General features: G+C 39.7%; 1 long non-coding RNA gene across 1 annotated transcript; it reads right to left on the bottom strand.

The window, feature by feature from the left end:
• Nucleotides 1–434: 434 nt before the first annotated feature.
• LOC115462300 lies at nucleotides 435–5941 on the bottom strand. Its single transcript, XR_003940804.1, has 3 exons — nucleotides 5930–5941; nucleotides 4684–4685; nucleotides 435–520 (listed from the first exon to the last, which is right to left on the bottom strand). It is a non-coding gene; the product is annotated as an uncharacterized LOC115462300 (long non-coding RNA).
• Between the last annotated feature and the right edge of the window lie 3069 nt (nucleotides 5942–9010).

Genomic DNA, 9010 nt, shown 5'->3' with positions numbered 1-9010 from the left:
CTACATCCTTGTTTTTTAAATGCTTGATTTCATGGCTCTAAAGCACTGTAACTAGGGATATATTTCATTTTAGTTGTAGGCAACATCTTTCTTTTAAACACGTCCTTTGTTATGGACTGAATGGCTTGATCTAAATAAATTATAGATGTCTCTGTTTGTCATGTTTACTTAGCAACATTCCTTTGTTTTCAATTCAGTGCTAGAAACTGAATTTCTATTGTCTCAAATCTAATATTTTTTAGATACAATTTTATTTCAGTGTTTTCTTTTGTGTATATGATTTCTAGATAACAATTTTGTTTTTCTGCTAAAAAGTTTACAGTTTTATTTTCAGGATATTTACTATGAATGAAACATGTACATGTGTGTCCTAAATGACATAGCTAGACCAGTGGAATATAAAGAAATATTTTCTTTCCTTTTTAATTATTTCAATGCACTCCACCGAGATTTCTGATCAGCTGCAGAGATACAGAATCTCAATGGAGCATTTAAACAGTACTATTGTACCTTTTTGTTACTACTTTTGGAGTAGCTATGTATCTCATATTAATTCATGCACATAAGAAGTACTTCTTGCCCTAGGACACTGTTTTGGTAATTTATCATATATAATTGTAAATAATATCATATTTAATTTAAAGGTTATGCCCAGTACTGAATTCCAATAGCATGATCTGATTTACAACCTCTTAATTCTTTGTCTTTCATTTGTTAGTCTGTCTTTATGTTACCGCTTATATGCAATCAGTATAAGTGATCACTTTTGTTTGCGTAAGCATTATAAAGAAAGATTTCTTTTCTGCATTCCATAGTAAATATGTTAACTACTTATATTTTGTCTTTTATCAACATTTTTAATGTATTAGTTATAGTTAAAGTGTAATGTTTTCACATTCAGTACAGAATTAGGGTCTCTCTTTTTCTTTAAGAATAAACTTTTCCTTAAAAAAAACTTTTATTTGGAAGATATCTTTGCCCAGACATATGTGCTATATTTCTTGCCTCATCTATGTGAATCTTTGTAAAGGTCAGTCAAGGATACAGCTTTTGCTGCCTCATTAGGATTTTTCCTTTTTTTTAAGCTGATTTTTCTTATATTGGTTTCAAAACTTAACATCCACATTTTAGATTCTGATTAGTATTTTTTCATATAAGGATGAATTTTACATGGATCCTTTTATTACTGTTAATGAAAGGGCTGGTTTATTTCCTCATCAGTGTACTGCTCAGCTACCCTCGTTGCCTCCTTCTTTATGCATTCAATTTGAAATTCTGCATACGGGACCCATTTGGTTTACGGATGGATCCTACCAAAATGGTAACATAGACTTTGCTCCGGTACATTACAATGCTGATGAAATACCTATTGAAATTGTACAATATAGACTTCCGAATTCTTATACTGCCCAGACTGCTGAATTAGCTGCTTTACTGTCACCCTTTGAGTCATATTACCTTGTAGAATAAAGTATTTGAAGCGTTATAAGCACACCATAAGAAAGTTATGTAAATGTGCCTCATTCCCGGTAATCCTGAACATCACTTACCAGATACTTACTTGGTGTATTGGGATCAATTACACTCTATAATAACATCTCTGTCTTGCCTTTTCCAGGAAATGCCAGACAGAAGGGGGGGGGGGGGGGGGTAGTAGTGCAGAAGCATTTATTGGACATGCATACCTTTGCATTGTACCACTGCACTCTTTGCCAAGAATTTTTGACTCCAAAGTATCCATCCAAGTGCATTTGGCAGTAAAACAAAGCAATGAAAAGAAAATGTACCACTGTACAGCTTGCAGTTGAGATTTTAGAATGGAGGTTGATCTACAGATACATGTGAAACATAGTCATTTGGGAAATCTAGCAAAATCACATATGTATCTTTTGTGGTGAGACCTTCTGTACAGAAGTAGAACCGTAGTGCCACATCACAACTCACAGCAAGGAATACAACTGTAAGTTTTGCAGCAAAGCCTTCCATTAAACTTTGTGATGCAGTTTTATTGTTCCCATGTACATTCTATTCTTCCCTATTATCCCTGAGCAATCAGCTGTATTTTGCAAGTGAGATTCATCAACACAGGATTTGTCTCCTAATTTACTCAATCTGTTTAGTTCATCAATCTTGTGATAAATATATATATATATCTTATGATAAATATATATATGTGCACTGTACCTCAGGTAACTGAGATTCCAGAGAAATTACCCCACAGGAAAAGTGAATCTAGATGAATGTTTAGATTAAGAAGTCAAGATATTTTGTGTACCTTGAATGAAAATGTTTTATACTGCCCTAGAACATAGACAGTGTCTTTCTAGGCGACTGCCTAGTTTGCCCATAATTGGTTTAAATTACCTTCTTCACCATATTATTTCAGAAACAAGAGGGATGTTTCAAAATAACATATATACAATTTTTGATGATAATTGTTGTTTAGTATAAATGGAGAAACTGTTCTCCTAACTACTTGATGCCCTAATCTTCTTTGTTATGCAAGCTATGAATTAGTTTCCTTACTACAAATATAGAACTTTATTTTCCCTAATTTCCACTGTTAATAATTGGATATTGATGTAATTTTTATTTTTCCCTAATTTATTTTCCATAAATGTACTGTGCCTATCTAATGCTTTTGTTTGTAATAGTCCAACGATAAATATTTAAAAACATGTGGCAGCTTTATCCAAGCCCAACTCCCCCAATTTTACCCTCACCCCCACCCATTCCCCAGTATTTCTGGGAGTTTCTGCATTAATACATGCTATTTATTACCTATTTACTAATAACATGTAAACAGCATTAGAGCACACTAATGCAGTATTATAAGTTAGTAAATCCATCCCTAAGTTTATATCTAAAGTGATGGAGGGTTAAGTGATTTGCCAAGTCACAAGGAAAGTCAGTGGGATTTGAACCCTGTTTCTCATCCCATTTCTGTAACATCTAAGCTATTCCTCCACTTCTGTATGCTTTAAAAGCATCTATTCAATGGCAACATTTGAAATTTAAATTTTATCAACACCCTGCAGAAGGTATAGAGGCTTGACATATCACAGCCTAAGTCTTATTACATTTGAGAATTATGAGGGTTTTGAATAATTTAACCAAACTGGCAGCCTTGCATTAATCACAGTTAGTGAGGGGAAATGGACAGTTGGCTGAAGAGAAATGTCACTCAATAATGTTTTCTATTTCAAGTAAAACTAAATGTGACAACTATATTAAAACTGTTCAGGAGGAGAAGTTCTTTGAGGACACTAAAGAAACATTGGGAAATTAATTAAAAATCCACTCAGAATTTACTTATGTAATACCCCATGGGATGGGTATTACTAGAACCATAGTATTAGTTGATTCCAGAAGTCCTGGGGAGATGGAGGTCCCTGCTAGTGGGCTGGAGTTGGAGTGTTCCTGGGTGGGAGGTAGACCACCTCAAGGGGAGTGGTTTTGAAATAAATTGAAGAAAGTATATCCCTGTGGAGAGTGACAGTAGGGGTGGAGTTTGGGTTTAATAAAAATGTTCTTGGTGAGGTACAAGAGGTCTTTGGTTGCCTGTACCCCTGCCAGGACCCTCAGGAGCATTGGGGGATCCTGGAGTGAAAGAATAAATACAAGCTGGCTAAAGGAGCAATGGCTGCCCCTATAAGTGGCAACTGGAGAGGGTGTGAGAGCTTCAGGTGGATCAGGGGAGTCTAGCCTGGAAGCGGGACTAGGACAGGGGAAGCCTGTCCAAGGCCAGAGTTTAGCCCTGTGAGGTGCACTGCTGGAAGGACAGCCTGCAGGTTCTCTGCCTAAAAGTAGCGAATTGGAGTCAGGAGTAACATAGTAACATAGTAGATGACGGCAGAAAAAGACCTGCACGGTCCATCTAGTCTGCCCAACAAGATAAACTCATATGTGCTACTTCTTGTGTATACCTTACCTTGATTTGTATCTGCCATTTTCAGGACACAGACCGTAGAAGTCTTGCCCAGAATTAGCCCCACCACCCAAACACCAGCCCCACCTCCCAATCTCGGCTAAGCTTCTGAGGATCCATTCCTTCTGCACAGGATTCCTTTATGTTTATCCCACGCATGCTTGAATTCCGCTACCGTTTTCATCTCCACCACCTCCTGCGGGAGGGCATTCCAAGTATCTACCACTCCCTCCGTGAAAAAATACTTCCTGACATTTTTCTTGAGTCTGCCCCCCTTCACTCTCATATCATGTCCTCTCGTTCTACCGCCCTCCCATCTCCGGAAAAAGTTTGTTTGCGGATTAATACCTTTCAAATATTTGAACATCTGTATCATATCACCCCTGTTTCTCCTTTCCTCCAGGGTATACATGTTCAGGTCCGCAAGTCTCTCCTCATACGTCTTGTAACGCAAATCCCATACCATTCTCGTAGCTTTTCTTTGCACCGCTTCCATTTTTTTTACATCCTTAGCAAGGTACGACCTCCAGAACTGAACACTATACTCCAGGTGGGGCCTCACCAACGACTTATGCAGGGGCATCAACACCTCTTTTCTTCTGCTGGTCACACCTCTCTCTATACAGCCTAGCAACCTTCTGGCTATGGCCACCGCCTTGTCACACTGTTTCATCGCCTTCAGATCCTTAGATACTATCACCCCAAGATCCTTCTCCCCGTCCGTAACTATCAGACTCTCCCCACCTAACACATACTTCTCCCGTGGATTTTTTGCTCCCTAAGTGCATCACTTTGCATTTCTTCGCTGTACAAATATATGCCACCTCCTGTCCTTTTACCTATCTGAAAACTAGAGAAAGGAGCTGAGAGAATTACACATGGTCTTGATTAGAACTATAAATACCAAGAAGTTTGGAGTGTTTATCTGCCATTTTCAGCAAGTTTAAGTAAAGTTGGTTTGCATTCTATAGAACCTTGGGTGTAGTATTATTATTGGCACGAGAGAGAGCGGGTGTTCTGGATGGAGTGAAGTGACACCTTGAGACCAATGGTGGCCAATGTAACACCAATTTTTAAAGGATTCCAGGGGCGATCCTGGATATTACAAGTCAGTAAGCCTGACTTCAGTGCTGGGGAAAATAGTGGAAACTATTATAAAGAAAAAAATTACAGAACACATAGACAAACATGGTTTAATGGAACAGAGTCAGGATGGGTTCAGCCAAAGGAAGTTTGTCTCATCAATTTGCTTCATTTCTTTGAAGGGGTAAATAAACAAGTGCATAAATGTGAGACAATTGATGTGTATCTAGATTTTCAGAAAGCTTTTGACAAAGATTCTCATCAGAGATTCCTGAGAAAATTAAAAAGTCATAGGATAGAAGACAATGTCTTTCCATTGATTAGGAACTGGTTATTGGACAGAAAACAGAGGGTAGGGTTAAATGGCCATTTTTCTCAATGGAGGAGGGTGAATAGTGGAGTGTGGGACCAGTGCTTTTTAACATATTTATAAATGATCTGGACAAGAGAACCACAAGTGAAGTGGTTAAATAAGAAGATGACACAAAAACTATTCAAAGTTGTAAAAATGATGTGGATTATGAAAAATTGCAGGAAGACCTTAGGAATCTGGAAGACTGGGCATCCAAATGGAAGATGATATTTAATGTGGAAAAATGCAAAGTGATGCACATTGGGAAGAATAATCTGAATCATAGTTACCTGATGTTGGGGTCCACCTTCGGAGTCAGCACTCAAGAAAAAGATCTAGGTGTCATTGTAGACAATATGCTGCAATCTTCTGCCCAGTGTGCAGTGGCAGCAAAAAAAGCAAACAGGATGCTAGGAATTATTAGGAAAAGGATGCAAAACAAGTCTAAGAATATAATACCTCACATTGAGTACTGCGTTCAATTCTGGTTGCCGTATCTCAAAAGAGATATAGCGTAATTAGAAAAACTTCAAGATGAGCAATCAAAATGATAAAGGGGATGAAACTCCTTCCGTATGAGGAAAGGCTGAAGAGGTTAGGGCTCTTCAGTTTGGAAAGAGATGGCTGAGAAGGGATAAAATCGTGAGTGGTATAGAAGAGGTAGAAATGAATTGATTTTTCACTCTTTCAAAAAGTACAAAGACTAGTGGTACACTCAATGAAATGATATAAAAATACTTTTAAAACAAATGGGAGGAGCTATATTTTTATGCAAAGAATAGTTAAGCTCTGGAACTCGCTGCCGGAGGATATGGTAATAGTGGTTAATATATCTGGGTTTAAAAAAGGTTTAGACAAGTTCCTGGAGGAAAAGTTCATAGTCCGCTATTGAGATAGACATGGGGGAAGCCACAGCTTGCCCTGGGTTTGGTAGCATGGAACGTTGCTGATATTTGGTTTTCTGCCAGGTACTTGTGACCTGGATTGGCCACTGCTGGAAGCAGGATGGTGGGCTAGATGGACCATTGATCTGACCAGTATGGCTATTCTTATGTTCATATGTTTTTATGAGACTCTAAGTACTCCCAACACTCTGGATCTCTGTTCTGGACCATTCACCCACTCCCAGCTTGACTGTAGGCGATATAGGATTTGATTGCAGTATGAGAGTGATCCCCTATGACACCATGACTGGAAAGAGAAAGGTTTTTTGCAAACTTGAGCTACTAAACGTTGAGACCAGGTTACACTTAAATTTATTTAAAAGTTTCAGAAGTTTTACAAAGGTGATAATTAGCCATCTAAAAGTCTATTGTATGGGAGAAAGGATTTAGTTAATTTTATTTTAGTGGTTGTTATTACATTTAAATTTGTAAGTAAGAATTTGTAGTTTTAATGAGGGAAGATGTGTTCTAGGACTAGCACAGGATACTGAACAGTGTTAACTGATAAGAATTCAGTGATATACTATTTGTTCTGTCTAAAGAAAGGATTTTCAAACATTTTATGAGAAGGCCCACTCTGTGCATTTCAAATCACTGAAAGGACTTGGGGGGGGGGGGGGGGGGGGGGAGTCATTTCAACTCAGAGACCTTGCTGAGGAGAAAAGGAGGCCCTCTTGGTGATTTGAAATGCCCATGATCTCAGGCAGAGAGGAGGTGGTTCTTACATGAATCCATGTGACCGACTCTCCTCTTCCTTCTAAAGCAATATAACATCACACAGTCTCCACTGATGACCTCCAAAATGGCCACGGTGCATTCTCAAATGCCAACAGAGAAATAACCAATCTCCATAGGCTCCTCCCTTTTATACAGCGGATCACTGGAATGGAGCTAAAATTGAAAATCAGAAAAAAAGCTTTTCATTCAATTGCCACATTCAAACCTGTATGGTTCACAGTGTTTAATTTGTATATCCATTTCTGCTCAATCTGACATAAGTAACCCCGCAATTCCCCTCAATGAGGAGAGGAAGTAACTTGCTCAAGTACTATACATTGAAGCATTTTAAAATTATGATGGAATTCCAGACAGTGAGACATCAAAGGTTCTATGACTTTCTCAGATATAATACAATGTCTGTATTCAATTAGTCTAGTCTTTAGAGCCCGAGAAGTTTGACCCACATATAATAACAAACAAAAGCATTGCTACGTCCTTGTAACAGATAAGTTTACTGAGCAGTTGGAAGCAGAAGCTTGCAGTGAACTGGTCTTGTAGTTCTTTGGATGGCTGTTATCTGTTTGAACAATTTTGCTTGTTGGATATGAAAATTTGATTATTTGAAAATTGAAACATGGAATTTTTTTGACCGGTGATTGAAAAAGCCCGAGTCATATTGCAATTAGCATATGTTTGATTCATATAGAGGGGCATAATCGAACGGTGCCGGCAAAATCGATGGGCGGCCATCTTAGGGGCCGGCATCCTTGAAAGGGGCGGAGCCAAGTGTATTTTTGATATACGCTTGGCGCCGGCCAAATCGCTCGCCGGGGTTAGATGAGATGGCTGACTCCGATTTTCAGCCACAATGGAAACCGGAGCCGGCCATCTCAAATCCGGCGAAATGTAAGGCATTTGGGCGTGGGAGGAGCCAGCATTTCTAGTGAACTGGCCCCCCTAACATGCTAGGACACCAATCGGGCATCCTAGGGGGCACTTAAAAAAATTAATAAAAAAAACAAAATTAGCTTCCAGGTGCATAGCAACCTTCCCTTGTGTGCTGAGCCCCCCAAAACCCAAAACCCACTGCCCACAACTCTGCACTATTACCATAGCCCTAAGGGGTGAAGGGGGCAGCTACATGTGGGTACAGTGGGTTTTGTGGGGCTCCCATTTAGCAGCACAAGTGTAACAGGTAGGGGGGGGGGGATTCGCCTGGGTCCACCTGCCTCAAGTGCACTGCACCCAATACAAACTGCTCCAGGGACCTGCATATTGCTGTCAGGGAGATGGGTATGACATTTGAGGCTGGCATACAGGCTGACAAAAAATGTCTTATTTTTTTTTGTGTGTGGGAGGGGGGTGGTGACCACTGGGGGAGTAGGGGGAGGTGATCCCCGCTTCCCTCCGGTGGTCATCTGGTCAGTTGGGGCACTTTTTTGGGACTTGGACCTAAAAATAAAGGGTCCAAATAAAACGGACCAAATTCTCCTGACCACCAGCTTTCTTTTTTTCCATTATCGAGTGAAGCTGGCCATCTCAATGCACACCCCTGTCCCGCCTTCACTACCATGCCGCCACGCTCCCTTTCAACTTTCGCCGGCCCCGCAACGGAACGCAGTTGAAGCAGCCCAAAATTGGCTTTCGATTATGCCGATTTGGGCGGATTCAGGAGATCGCCGCCCATCTCCCAATTTGTGTCGGAAGATGGGCGGCGATCACTTTCGAAAATCAGCTGGATAGACTCTATTTCTGAGGTCTTTTCTCCACTATTTTATTGGTATTTTGTTCAAACAGAGAAGGCACAAGAGAAGTGTTTGTGGTAATTGAAATCACCCAGTATTATACTGCTGCTTAATTTGCCAGTTTTCCTAATTTCTGTAAACATTCTTTATCTGTCTGTTCGTTCTGTCCTGGCAGACAGTAATACAGCCCTACACATATACTCCTTCTCTTCACGTATAGAATTTCTATCCATAAGGA

Source organism: Microcaecilia unicolor, chromosome 2, assembly GCF_901765095.1.
Source record: "Microcaecilia unicolor chromosome 2, aMicUni1.1, whole genome shotgun sequence".
Lineage (NCBI taxonomy): Eukaryota > Metazoa > Chordata > Amphibia > Gymnophiona > Siphonopidae > Microcaecilia > Microcaecilia unicolor.
Note: the sequence above shows the minus strand (reverse complement) of the source record. Positions and strands in the feature narration are given on the sequence as shown.